Raw genomic sequence first — 13,976 nt, 5'->3', positions numbered from 1 at the left:
CAGCAGGGCAGAGGGGCAGAGGGGGGAAAGGAAAGCAAAGGACTCTGGAGGAGCAATAGATACTGGTTTCTGGTGGGAGGATGGGTTGTAAGGAGTGTAAGGTGGCAAGTGGAAAGCCCAGGTAAAACCTAAAGTCAAAACCGAAAACTGAAACTGAAGCTCAATACAAAATAAAAGAAACAACTTACAAGCGTGTGAAAAAAGAGCCTACCGAAGTACAAGATACCCTGTAGTAAAAAGGGGAATGATACATGATAAGAGATGAAAGAGTGAATATTTCTTAGGATCCTTAGAAATCCTATTTGAATTGAGTAATGGAATTATATGATAAATATATTTAATGAGAATCATCATAAAAATTTTACAGGAAGAATGGAGGAAAATCCCCCCTCAACAGTGGGCACGTCCTGTAGATTCAAAACCAAGGCGTTGCTCCACTTTTCTTAAGCAGAAAGGTCATCCTACAAAATATTAAAGTAGTTTTATTAAAAATACTAGGAATACTGGGCAAATTTTAAATTTTTTAACCATTTTTTTTGAGGTGGCTTAAGCAGGATATTTTGGAGATGTTTTCAGATTTTTGAATTATTTCGCTGACTATATATTTTCATAACTTGGTTGTTGTTGTATTAAAACACTGAAATATAGAACTAATTTGAGACAAAAAATGGGAGCTGTAAAATAAAAACATTTCTTGATTTTCGCTTAAATTCTTGGTGTAGTTCTTGTGGCTTATTATTTGAATTAGTAATGGAATTATATGATATGTTTTTAATGAGAATCATCATAAAAGTATGATTTCAAAAGCTTCCTCAAAGCATAGACGTTTCTACTCCGAGAGTTTCTCATTCTATTTCATAGATCGCTGTAGGATAATGATCACAGGATACGAATTAGGGTAGTTGGACAATCTCTAGTGCTCTCTCTATAAGAGAGCCCCTAACTGAATGGAAATAGAAACCCCTAGATGTCATAAATTGTAGGGTACACTCGACAGCAGCCGTAACTCAATGCTAACGAAGGAAGCAGCGACGATTCCATGGAGGGGCTTCTCGCAGGAAAGAGGCAGATTGGGAGAAGCGGAGAAAGGAGAGGAGGAAAGCAGTGGGTGGGGGAGTGGGAAGCGAGAGAAATGTTTCAGCAAATGCAATATTGTAATGCCGTAATGCCGTATAAAATGTATGCATATGTTTTACACAGGATACAGGATGCTGCAAACGAGACGACAACCAAAGGAGCCACATCAGGGGGGGCAGGAGTGGGGGGGAGGAGTGGCAGAAGCTCGCGAAATACGTGGCACACGGACGTAAGGCAGGAAGTCGACGGTTTGCTGCTGCCTTCGAATGCGGAAAATTAAAGAAAACAACTGCGCGAAAATCGCATTCCTCTAGACAGGGAAAGCCGGGAAAGAGAAAGAGAGAAACGAGCGAGAGAGAGACAGAAAATGTGAATGAAAATTGAATGAGAAACAGAATTCCCCATTTTGTCTCTGGCTGTGAAATAGATCTGGTTACTCTTTCCCTGGTTTCCCTCTCTCTATCTTTCTCATCGGATTGCGACTCCTCAGGAGTGGCGCTCTCCGCGCGTATCCTGGCACTCGCATTGGGTGCTGGGTCACTTGGCTCTCTTGCTGCCAGGAAATTGTATAATTTACACAGAATTTAATCCGTTTCCTGTGCTGGAGAGAGTATCAAATGAGAATGAGAGATTACATGGGGAATAACAAGGGAATTCCATTCTTATATGGGCGAAGATTTAGATTTTGTGGTTGTATTTATTATCGAATCAAAGGGGAGAAAAAACACAACCTAGGGGCCGAGAGGCTCTGCCGCATTACACGTGATTTGAGTACTGGAGATGCGGAATTTTTCTGGCTTTCCTTCTACCTTAATTGAAAACCTATTTGATCTAATATTATTTAAGTAAAGTGTGTAAAAGTATCTCAGCGATTTCCATCTTCATTTGTCTGAGAGTAGCACTTCGGCTGCCTAACTATTCCTCCACCACTCTCGATTAGCATAGTTTTACAATTTTAGGTTCTCTCCTCCTTCTCCGCCTCCTCCTCCTAAAAGAAGGAAAGAGCAAACAACAAACAGAAAGACAAACCCAAAGGAGCAAAGGAACTAACGAGAGACCCTTGGGGATGCATGCGTTCGCTCTCACCCAGTGATTGAGTTCGCTTCGGGCCTCCTCCTTCAGGATTTTAATTAGGATAGCTTGATTGGATTTTGCACTTTTATCTGCACTGTTGTTGTCCCACCTCTCTGCCTCTCCGCCGCTCCTCTCCCACCTCTCTCACCCTTTTACGCTTGCCAATTTGTTTGGCATTTGTTTGATAACAAGGCTAAAAAGGAAATAATTAATGCTTAAAAGCAGAATAGTGTCCTCTTGGAGGTACGAGAAACCCGCTTTCGCAAATAAAATTTTGGCATTGTTTAATTTGAACAATCAACCCCTTGATACTTCTGTCAAAAGTAAAGGACACCTCTGTCAGAACTATCATCATCTCGGGAAACCGTGGACCTCTGCTCATCCTTTTACTATTCATCCTGGAGCTCTACAACCGCGACATTTGCGCCTGAAGCGAGGCGTGGACACCCTTTCGGAGTCGGTGCCGTCTCGCCCAAGGCCCCCCCTTTTGAGCCCTTCGAGTGGCCCAAAAGCAGGATCTGTGGAGGAGCGATTGAAGAAAAGATCACACGAATGTCCGTCGAATAGTGAACGATGATGCATTCCAATATCAGAAGCGAGAGGGCGTAAGATCGGCCCGAGACAAGCAAGAGATGGCATTCGGCTCTGCAGAAGCCGAGCAACAGTTCTAAGCTCCCGAGCGATCCCAGCCAGAAGCTCTTAATATTCTCTCTTTCCCCTTGGATGCAGAGAGCCCTCTTGCATTCGAAAGCACTTGAAACGTTTTTGCCGCCACACAGCAGCAGACTAGCAACAGATGGCGCCCCCGAGTCTCGTGGTCTATCCGCAGGAGTGGAGGACAGCGGAGTGGAGTCAGAGCGGGAGGGGTAGTTTTCTCTGTACTGTAATTAATAATAATTTGCATTTGCACTGTTTTGTAGTTCACGGGGTTGCGGTGCAGAGTTTTAATTAAATTATGTGGCATCGTTGTCAGCGTGCGCGTAGGGGTGTGTGTGTGTGTGTGTGTGTGTGTGTGTGTGTGTGTGTGTGTGTGTGTGTGTGTGTGTGTGTGGTTGGGGGGCGTGGCAGCAGCTACAAGATAAACCTTGCTCCGCCGAGGGGTAGAGGGGCAGAGGGGTAGAGTGGGTGAGTGTGCAACATGCATAAATTATTAGCGCTATCTGTTGTCATTGAAGAGAGGAGTGGAGTGCCGGCCTTAGTTCTAGTTTCCCATCCGTTTATCTGTGCCTCCGTATCCCCAACATTAACAGCTGCCACGACATTGTTTCTCATTGGGGGGCAGGGTAGAGAGGGGGGCTCTGGCTCATCGAAACCTTTTTTAAATCACACTTTAAGCTCTTAAATCGAATGTTTATACACTTTTCATCGAGTGCCATATCATATCGACATTGACATTGACTGTTACTCCTCCACTAAGCCCACAAGCTCCATTTGCAGAGAATAGATGACCCTATATATCTCCCTCTTTGTCTCTTTCTCTATAAAGAGAAGGGGTAAATGCCATTAAGAGCTTTTGACCAGAACGCGCCCGTAAATCAAGTCACTTTAATTCAATAACAAGTTCCCCAACAGAGTGGCCCCAGAGGTTCCTCCCTACATCTCTATAGTTCCCTCTCTGCCCCTACCCCCCTCTCTATTCCCCTCTCTGTCGTCTAAATTTGCAGATGTTGCCATTTCGGTTTGGGGTTTGGGGTTTTGGGTTTTCGGGGTTCGAGAGGGCCCTTGGACATTGATTTCGTTTATCTGCGATGCCAAATTATTCATTTGGACCAACAGACAGCCAGGCAGGGATTCACAGCACAACCAGCACTCTATGTGCTCTCTCTCTATCTCTCTCTCTCTCCGCTGTTGGCCAAGTAATTTGGCACAATTTGATTTCGAGTTTGGCCAAAAACAGTCGAAACAGTCGTCGCCGAACACCCAACTTCTGGGGAGCCTTTCTGACTTTTGCCATTTTGCGAGTAGAATTTTGCCATTTGATGTAATTCAAATGTTTTACTTTTGAGGTTGTTTTGTGTTTGCTCGGGGGTAAATCCTTGCGAGAGGGTTTCGAATGCTTTGGGATCCAAAAATTCAAAGATATCTAATTTAAATCCACTGAAAATCATCAAAATCCTTCAGAAATCTACTATTTGTGCTTTATTTCTCCCATACTCTCAATGTGGAATATACTCTATAATCTTTCTTTGTCTAAGGTTTTCTTTGGCTCCCATTTCGAGGGTATTCCATCCTTCGTATCTGCATTTCTCTTCATGTTTTATGTCTGTATGGATTGTTATTATTGCTTTTGCTATTATTCCCCATTTACGAGAGTAATTTCCATTCGAAATAAAAACCTATTCAGCCTTGAAACAATTTTACACAGTGCTAAATAAATTAGAGGACAACAAAAGCAACCAAAGGGAGTAAAAGAGGAGGGAAAACTTTCGGGAAAACTCCCATTCAAGTGTCGAAGCATTTGTTTGAAAAGTCTGTGCAAATTTCACTCCCTCTCCCTCTGCTCTCTCTCTCTCCTCTATCTCTCTCAGCAAATTAATAGCAATTATGGATCATTGAAAGAGGGAATAGAGAGGGGGAGGGGAGGGGGTATCCTTTTTATTTGAACATTATTTGTCGTGCATAATTATTGTTGTTATTTATTGTCGTCGAGAATCTCTGTATTTCTTACTTACTTCCTTTGCATTGAGATTGAGATTTATTGGTGGACGAATGTTTTGTCATTGTCTCACATCGCTGAATAAATAAACTATTGAATAAATCAAAACTTTCCAACATCATTCGCAGTAATTGAAGAGTGTGTGTGTGTGTGTGTGTGTGCGTGTGTGTGTGTGGGGAAGGGTATTGATTACTTGATATGTATTTATTCTAGCTATCGACATTTATGCATTTTGTTAAATCATAAGTTTATTGACTTCCTTTTCTATCGATCTCTAAACACCCTCACCCTTAGTTTTGTTTCCCTCCTTTCGTGTTTCACCATCCTTGAAAGAATCCCGATTCCCATCGGAAAACCCCACTTTGGTGGTCTACGGGACTCCTACACACACACACACCCACTGTGCACGTGCGGATTATGATTTAAGGAACCGCAGGATAGCAACAGGACCCCCCCCCCCCCCCGACCACCGCGCACTATCCCCAAATCAAATCCCAAGCAGACGATGGATGCTGCCACAATGATTTATGGCCTAATCGCACTGTCATTGCGTTTACCGCATTTCGTTTATTAGCCGCATTGCATTAAATGGCCAATAAGCGAGAAAGAGCGGAAAGGGAGAGAGCGGGTTGCGGAGCAGTAAGAATTCTGACCCCAAAAGGGAGGGGCACGGCACTCCCGTGCGTTTCCATTGCATTCTCCCCCCATCCGCATTCGCATATTTCATTATCAATTTGCATTCGAGGGGAGGATTCCACGTACAGGGGGGGGGGGGGGGGGGAGGGTGATGCGGGAATGTGGCCAATAGCCGAAAACCAATCGCATTTTGAAACTATTTTGGCATAGTTTGCGGGCATCATTCGAATATCGAATATTCGAAACATCAGACCATCGGACAACCATCGGGGGGGGGGGAACAATGTTTCCCTCCCCTCTCACACAGAAATTTGGATGCATTTTAAGAGATTAGATTTCAGGGGAGGGGTGTGCTGAACTGGGTGACGGAAGAGGAAAACTTTTTGTATTTTTCCACAACTGCAAAGTGTTGGCCATTTGTTGTCTGTTGTGCCTCCCATGGAGGGATTGTGTTTGTGTTTGTGTTTGTGTGGGGATAAAAGTAGAGGAGATATCATTGGGCTGCACCCTGTATACAAAGGATATGCTACGGGGTACCATCTAGTCGATTTCACTTGCTTTTGCATGGGATTCTTATCAACAAATTACGAGATTAAACCCCATACCCCCCCCCCCCCCAACCCCCCACCCCGTTCCTTCGGTTAGCACACGCTGTGTCACAATCAAAACAACCCACAAAAACCACACAAGACATACCACATACCACATGCCACATACCCTGCACCCAGCCTACCCTCTATCTCGGGTCCACCCACTCTCGAGCGGACAATAGAAAAATCTATAGACTATTGAATTGCAAATTGCGTCTAAAGTCAAAAGAAGAACATTTTTGCAATGTAAATTAACAGCGAAAAGAGCCAGAATGCGAGCCAGAAAAAAATGGAGAGAGGGAAATGCCGGAACAGGCAAAGAGAGAGAAAGGCGCTGGCAGAGGAACAGCAGCAGGAAAGGAAGAGCTGCCTGGACAGCAGCCACACTGGCGAGAGGACGAGGACCGCAATTATTTGCTCCCCTTCCACCCACACGAGAGAATTCTGCAATGAAATAATCCACAACGACAAATATGCACGCTGTTTTATGTGTCCTCCCCCCTCTATCTACCATCCGGCCTCAACATATTCATGTGTGTGTGTGTGTGTGTGTGTGTTGGCCAGTTAGTTAGCCAAAGCCAAAAGCCAAGCCTCTCTCCGCACAAAAGCTGTTTTGCTCTCTGTGTGCAAGTATTTTGTATTTTTTGAGCCAGTCGCCAGTTTCCAGCAACAACTCCTCGTAAAGCTACAACTACAACAACAATCACTGGCAAACCACACACACACACATACATACATACTCGTACACACATAAACCGGTTCAACGAAATTCCAGACAGTCGCCGCCAAACTCAGCAAAGGCAGCAGCAGCAGCCTCTGTCGCCATCGAACACAGACTCCAAGAAATGGTCAGAGCAGAGGCGCGGGCGCAGCGGAGAGGCAGAACTGCGGCAGCGCAGCAGCAGCCGGCACTAAATGTCAAGCAAGTGAACGGTTGTCGGTTGATGGCAGAGCGAACTAGAGGGAAGGTAAAGCAGTGCTGACCAAAACAAAAAACAAGGAACGAAGATTAGGTTCGGGTACCGAAACTTTACATACATATCTATGTATGTATGTACCTTCCCTGATCGATTATTGGAATGGAGCAGATCGCCTGGGTGACCTGATCCTGATGAATAATAAATATATGTACATTTACTTTAAAGAGCTATGTATGTATGTACATTCTAAATGCTAAAAGAGTATATATGTATGTATGTACATACATATGTACTTATCAGTAATATTGGTTGAAATGGTTTCTTCAAAGGGTATGGAAATATTATAAGCAGCAAAGAACTGTAACTAGAGAAAAAACAGCATCTTCAGCAGAGGAAATGCATACAAGAGAGCATAATGGAAAAATTAACTAAACAGAGAGAGAGAGAGAGAGAGAGAGGAGCCTGTACGAAGCTGCTCTTTATGGATTAGGGCTTGGGTATACACGTTCCAGGGGACGGGGGGACGGAAGAATACCTAAACATAGTTTGGCAATTGCTTCAAGTCGCTAGTCTTAATGGTGGTAGACGGGTAAGGGTGGCATTCTCTTACTCTGGAGCTCCCATTCCATCTTCAGTTTGGTTTTTGCCAAATCGTATTTCCATTCGCGCACATGTCGCGCTAATAGAGCTTTAATGATACGTGGGAATGTTCGGAACACACACACAGACACACAGACATACATACATACTCCCGTATCAGTTACATAATCTTGTTTTTCTCTCTCTCTCTCTTCAGCTTCCAGCTCCTGCCGGCGACAACTTCCAAGCGAAATGGCGACGGGAGAAAATTTGTTGTAATCAATATGGAAACTGGCGGCGACGGCGACGACGACGGCGACTGGCGGCGTCTGGTGGCCGCCTCAGATAACTCGCACACATTCATAGAAGAAACTATATAGAAAACCCCACCATAAATGGGAGCTCTGTGTATGCGAGTGTGTGTGCGTGTGTGTAAAACAGATTTGTGAAAAATGCGGAAAATGGCAAAAAGAAATGAAATCGATGGCTTCACAATCCACACACACAATCCACAGCAGGAGCTCCAGCTCCACATTGCGTTATATTGCAAAATATAAATGTACTTTGGGATGCCTTTTAGAGGAGAAAAGAGTGAAAGTGGGAGTGGCAGTGGGAGTGGGAGAAGGTCTTGCGAAATCTCTGCCCTGTCTTCCCCTCAATTCTGTCTCTTCTACATGCGTCAGCCATTATGATAAATCGCACCTTTTATTGCAGCATCAGCGCCTTGGTAACTGATTCATAAAGAAGGCTACCCTAACCCCGTTCTGGGTTGGATTTGGATTTGGCCAAAACGGTAAATTGTTAAAGCAATAGACAAACAGAGATGGGGAGAAAGATACGAAGAGACCGAGCAGGAGCGGAGGAGGGAGGGGCAGATATAACATGACATCATTTGACGATGACAACGTCGATGCTGTCGCTTTTCCTCTCAAATTCTTCTTGTTTTTCGTTCTTCTTCTTTCTTTCGCACCGACATGTTGCGTGGATAGAAAAAAATGCCATCCGTATATCTATATCTACATATATCCGTCCCCCTACCCCTCACTTCACAGTGTGAATGTGTTTTATAGACTTGCTTAAATCCAGCAAAAAATTTGATAAACGAGGAAGAAACCCTTGGGACAAAACAAGGAGAGGGGAGGGGCGGGGGAAACAATATTTACAACAGAAACCAGAAAAAAAATATTCCACAAGGAATGTAACTCATTATTGTGAGAGGGTGACGCAATGTTAGAGAGATTTCCCTCAAGATAATCAAGGAAGAGAAGAGCCTAAGTACTTGGGAACTCAAGAGATCCAGAAGAGGGAGAACAAAGGGAAATTTGGAGATAAACCCAGAAGAATTCGAGTAAATTATTGAACATTTCAATGTGGGAATAATCATAATCCCATAATCCCTTTTTAATCTATAGTTCTGATAATTTCAAAAAGCACTTCGGGAGTCCAATGGGGACACTTCTGCACAAAAGAAATATTTAATCTGTTCCAAATGAGTGTTGCTTTTGATCAAAGGATCGGTTAGAATGCTCAAAAGAATACTCGGTGATGGAAATTCTCTTGAAAGCCTTATTTAAAATTAGCCATTTGTTACATAGCTCGTATGTCTCACTCAAAATCAAATATAAAGTTTGTAAATGCAATTCCCTTTGCATTTTTAACCATATTTTTCCATCGTTACAGTTTGTTGAAATTCGAGAGACATGTGAGAATTTCAAAGTTTGTTCCATGATGCATGAATGGATGCCCATGCCCCCCTCCGCCCCGCCCCCACCAATCCACTGCCACTGCCGCCGCCACTTCAATGTGCTACCTCAACTGTTTTTGCTGTGGCATTGCCCCATTAAACATTCATCATTTTCCAGGGCCATTCGTCATCAATGCGTGCAAAGTTAACGCCCAAAGAGGCGGAAGGGGGGTGGACTGGATCGGAGAAAAGAAAAACAAGATGGACATTCTGTGGCCCAAGGATCGAAGGATAGATACCCTTCTCAAAACTGATTTACTCGTTTTTTTTGGTACAGGGTACACCGAAAACAGATCTGTATGTGGAAAGAAAAACAAACCGACATCCCAGACTGCTGCTCTCTTCGCCTGTCACACAAAAACACACATTTATCGAAATATTTCGCATGCCGAGGAGATGTGTGTGGTGTGGTGTGTGGCAATGTAAAAAATGCATGCCGGAGAAGGTGAAAGCCAAGGCAGTGTTTCGTTCTGCAGGGTCGGGGGTGGGGGGGCGAGGGGGATGCCACCTGACAGTCAGACAGATCGACAGATAGACAGGCAGACAGTCAGACTTCTGCGAATAGGGTCAATAGAGTTACGAAAGCAGTGTGAAAATAAAAAATATGATAAAAAGAAAATACAGAATTGAAAAAGCATTGCGGGTCCAATGTCACATCACAAGTTGTTTCTTTTCCTCTTCTCTCTGTCTCTCTCTTTCTCTTTCTCTCCATCTTTCTCTTATTTGCCTTTGTGGTTAGCACAAGCTCCATTTTTTTTTTTGCGCCTGACCCATTCATTACCATAAAGAGTAGGTGAGAGAGAGAGAGAGAGAGAGAGAGAAACGGGTTTCATGCAAGAACAAGAATGCTCATGGGTGGGAAAGGGCAGGGGAAAGAGGGGGATGGTGGAAGATGGCAGCGAAAGTGGTGCCATAGAAAGTTGATTCCAACATTGACTCGGATTCTGCTTCTCCGCTGCTGCATCCTCCGTTAGCTGGGCGACACAAACACAGTCTGTCAGGCGTGGCACTTTTTAATTAGATGCTAAACTGCAACAGTCATTGGAGCCGCATCCCCCATTTACCCCCCTCCCCCATTAACCTGCTGATTAATAAGCACAATTTTCAAAGGTGAGAGAGCGGCAGAGTAATTGGAAGAGTTCCTTGCTTGTCGTTCAGCCGGTAGCCCGAACCTTTGACCCCAGTATTAAAATTAAAGATCCACCGAACACCAGGCGAAGGCCACATAGCATGCACGGAGAGAAAGAAAGAGCGAAGGCGATAGAGCCTTGTAGGCGTACTCCTCATCGCCCTTTTTCAAGGTGAAAAGGTGAAAATTTCAGATCTTGTCTCTCCACTCACCTCCAAAATTTAATCCGTTTATTTGCTTATCTCACTATCTCTATAGTTATATCTATATCTATATCTATATCTATATCAATTATATCTATATCTATATAGTTATCTAACTATTTTCTGCTGCGTTTGCTGTCTTCCTTGGAATTGGATGTAAGATTTAATCATGTTTATGGCACACGCAGGGGAGTAAATTTATTATATGTACTCAATACGCAATTGTGGAACCCTTTTACATTCATCTCTCTCTCTCTCTTCCTAAAGAGTATCCCATTGCGAGGCTGTCCAACAAGGACCACCCGGCTGGCCTGGCCTGTCCTGGCCTGGTCTGTCGGGCCTGTCAGGCCTCTAAACGATCAACTAACTTGACTGACAGTCCGCTAACTGGAGCATCAAGTCGGTGACTGAAAAGTGCCCGTCAGGCTGGAGGAAGGGTGGCACAACATGGCGAAAAAAAATTTGCTGAGGCCCAAGAAGAAAGTTTGAACAACATTTTTGCTGAGCAGGCACAAAGTGAAAAAAACGTTACCAAAGAGAAAGAGTGACGAAGGAGGGTACAGCGAGGTGGACAGTAAAGGAAGGGGGGGGGGGGGGGGGGGGGGGGGTGATGGCGGAGATCAAACAATTCACTAGTTTACACCTTGCACTCATTTAATTATATTCATGGTGCCCTGGCAGTCGAAGGGTCCTCATTAGGCAGTCATCTCTCTCTCCTTACGCGCTGCCTCCCTTTCCTTTTGAGCTCTTACTCTTGCCGCCCCCCCTCTTATTACTCTTATTCTTACTCTCTCCTCCGGCTGTCTGTGGGATGGCAAAGTTTTGTGCAATTTCTTGAACGAGTGACCCATAAGTTTGCTTGGGAAAAGGGACCTAGCCCCATAGCAAGAAGCAAGAAGGAAGCAAGAAGGAAGCAAGAAGCCAGGGCATATTCCTCTCCCCCCACCCGGACACTTCCTAATGAATACGGCTGCCCTGGGGCATGGGCCCGGGTTCTGGACTCTGGTATGTGGGTCTGTACGGGGGCGTCGTTTACTTGGCAAACTCGAACGGTGTTGGCGTATCCGTGGCTCTAATTGCTTTGTTAGACACGTCGTTGTGGGGCAAAATATGATGGCGGCGTTCTCACAGAGCCAGACGGGGGAGCGGCAGAGAGTGGTTGAGAAAGTTTTTGCCTGGGAAATGCAGTTTGCATGCGAGACTTTAATTTGATCACAAGAAGATTGGCAAGTGATATCAGAAACAGAGACTGTTTCAAGGTAGAGATATTTAAGAGAGTAGAGAGCTCAGTCCTCTGGCTTTAATCAGCCAATGGCATTTTGAATTTTTGTGTTTATTTTCCACAAAAGTTCTCAAAGCAAACCTTAGCTTTTAGGGCAAAAATCTCATCTCTCACACACACAACTTGTAGGTCGACCCTCGGGCATCTGCGAGCATCTCTGAGTATCTGACAGGATTTGCACAAGACTAAGAGCCTGGCCCCCAGGCTGGCAATTATAAATACTACTCTGCTACGGAGCCGTTTAACAGGAAAACATCACAGAACATTTGACTAATCTCCAGGACACCAGCGTCAAGGATGTGTCAACACAAGAGGAAACTTGTCCGTTGCCCATGGGAGGCGGCATGGGAAGTGAGAGTGGGTCAGAGGTCACAGTTGTGCCCCCCCCGCCGGCAATCTACTCGTAAAGTTCGACTTCATTTGACAACTTTAATGCAGTCCAAAGTCCGAGCGTGGAGCGTGGAGCGGCGGCAATTTGTGAAAAGTTTCTTATTGCATTACCGCCTGGCCTGACCGTTGGCTAAACTTTGTTTTACATAACTGCTCCCAGGCCCCAACCAACCCAGGCCCCACCCCCCGCGCATTGTCACTCATAAATGTTAAACAAATTGTTGGACCTACGCTTAGCTGTGGCGCCACACTCGTCTCTGCGTTGCACTAACTTTCTGATGGCATGCCACAGAGAGTTAAAGAGTTGCTGTCGCGTCTTTTTTATGGGATATCTACAAATATTTGGAGCGGAATTAAGTATCCAAAGTACCTTTAGACCCATTACTCCCTAGAAATCCTCCCTTATTTAAGAGCATTCCCACTTCAGTGTATCCCTTGCTCGCTTTTTTCTGTGTAATTTTAGTTGGAAAACTTGTTTGGTGTCGCTCCATGTGGTTGAAGGGAGACCGTGGAGCTCCCTCCTCGCTGCCCTGGAGCTCCCTGGGGGCGCGACATGCGACATGTTGGCATACCGCTAATTGTAAGTGAAATTAGCGGTTCTTTTGTTGGTAATGAAAATTGTTTAAGCCAAGAACTTGGTGCTATTTGCTCTCCTGCCTCCCCCCTCGGGGAAAGAAAGCAAAAGTTTTCCATGGAAAGAAGATGGAAATCGAATTCAGTGAGCGATTAATCGGATTTCGTGTAATTCCAATCAGATTGTGACTCCCGTTATGCGCATAATTAAAAGCAACTTTACTTTCGTTTCTCTCTCGAGTCCACCCCCCCCCCCCCCCCCCCCCCCTTAGTTGTGTCGCCATATGTCCGAGTCGCCACGCCCAGGCACTTGCCTCCTGCTACTGGAGCTGCATCTTCGACGAGAAGTGAAATTAATGGCTTTTCTATTATTTTGCACAAAGTTTTCCGAAGCGCATTTGACGTTGATTGCATTTTTTGCGCTGCCAGCGAGCCAGGACGCACATCAGGGAGCGGAGCATGGGCTAAAGGATAAAGGATAAAGGATAGAGCACAGAGAGAGAGCGGTAGGGGGGCGGAGCTTCCCAAAAAGTAGAATCACAGCTGCTGTAAAACTTGATTAAGCCATTTGCCTTCGTCCTGCTTTCTCCATTAAACGAAAAAGTTGAAAACTGAGAAAGACCGGAAGAGAGCAGATTAATGGGAAGAAATTTTTGCATTGTTTGGATCCACTCTCATGTGTACAGTCCATCATGCGACTCACACAGATACTCGTACATAGGTTCCACCTTCACACAAACATCCCTCTAGTACCCTCTCTGGCGGTGGCGATTGACCAGGCCCGAACTACTGATTTGGCTGGTTCCTACATGGGTACTTTCCGGAACGCCGAACCACTCAAAGAAGAGACCAGCCACCGAACTAGTTCGGTTAGGATGCACCAGTAGACGTCTCACCAGTAGACGAAGAAACGAAAAAGCATGAGAGCAAAATGAAGAGAGCAGGTAGCTAAAAATGATGCTGATCTGCTCTTCTCCTTTCCCTTTTCTGTTTTCGGTCATTTCATTGCTGGAATGTTCTTTGGGTACCCATTTCACTAGCTACTTCGTGGGTACCCATTTCACTAGCTACTAGACGAGTACCCATATCACTAGTCTCCGGGGGTAAACGATGTGGTGTCGCT

The sequence above is a fragment of the Drosophila pseudoobscura genome, chromosome 2 (genome assembly GCF_009870125.1).
Source record: "Drosophila pseudoobscura strain MV-25-SWS-2005 chromosome 2, UCI_Dpse_MV25, whole genome shotgun sequence".
NCBI lineage: Eukaryota > Metazoa > Arthropoda > Insecta > Diptera > Drosophilidae > Drosophila > Drosophila pseudoobscura.
The sequence above is the reverse complement of the archived record's forward strand: the minus strand, read 5'-3'. Positions refer to the sequence as shown.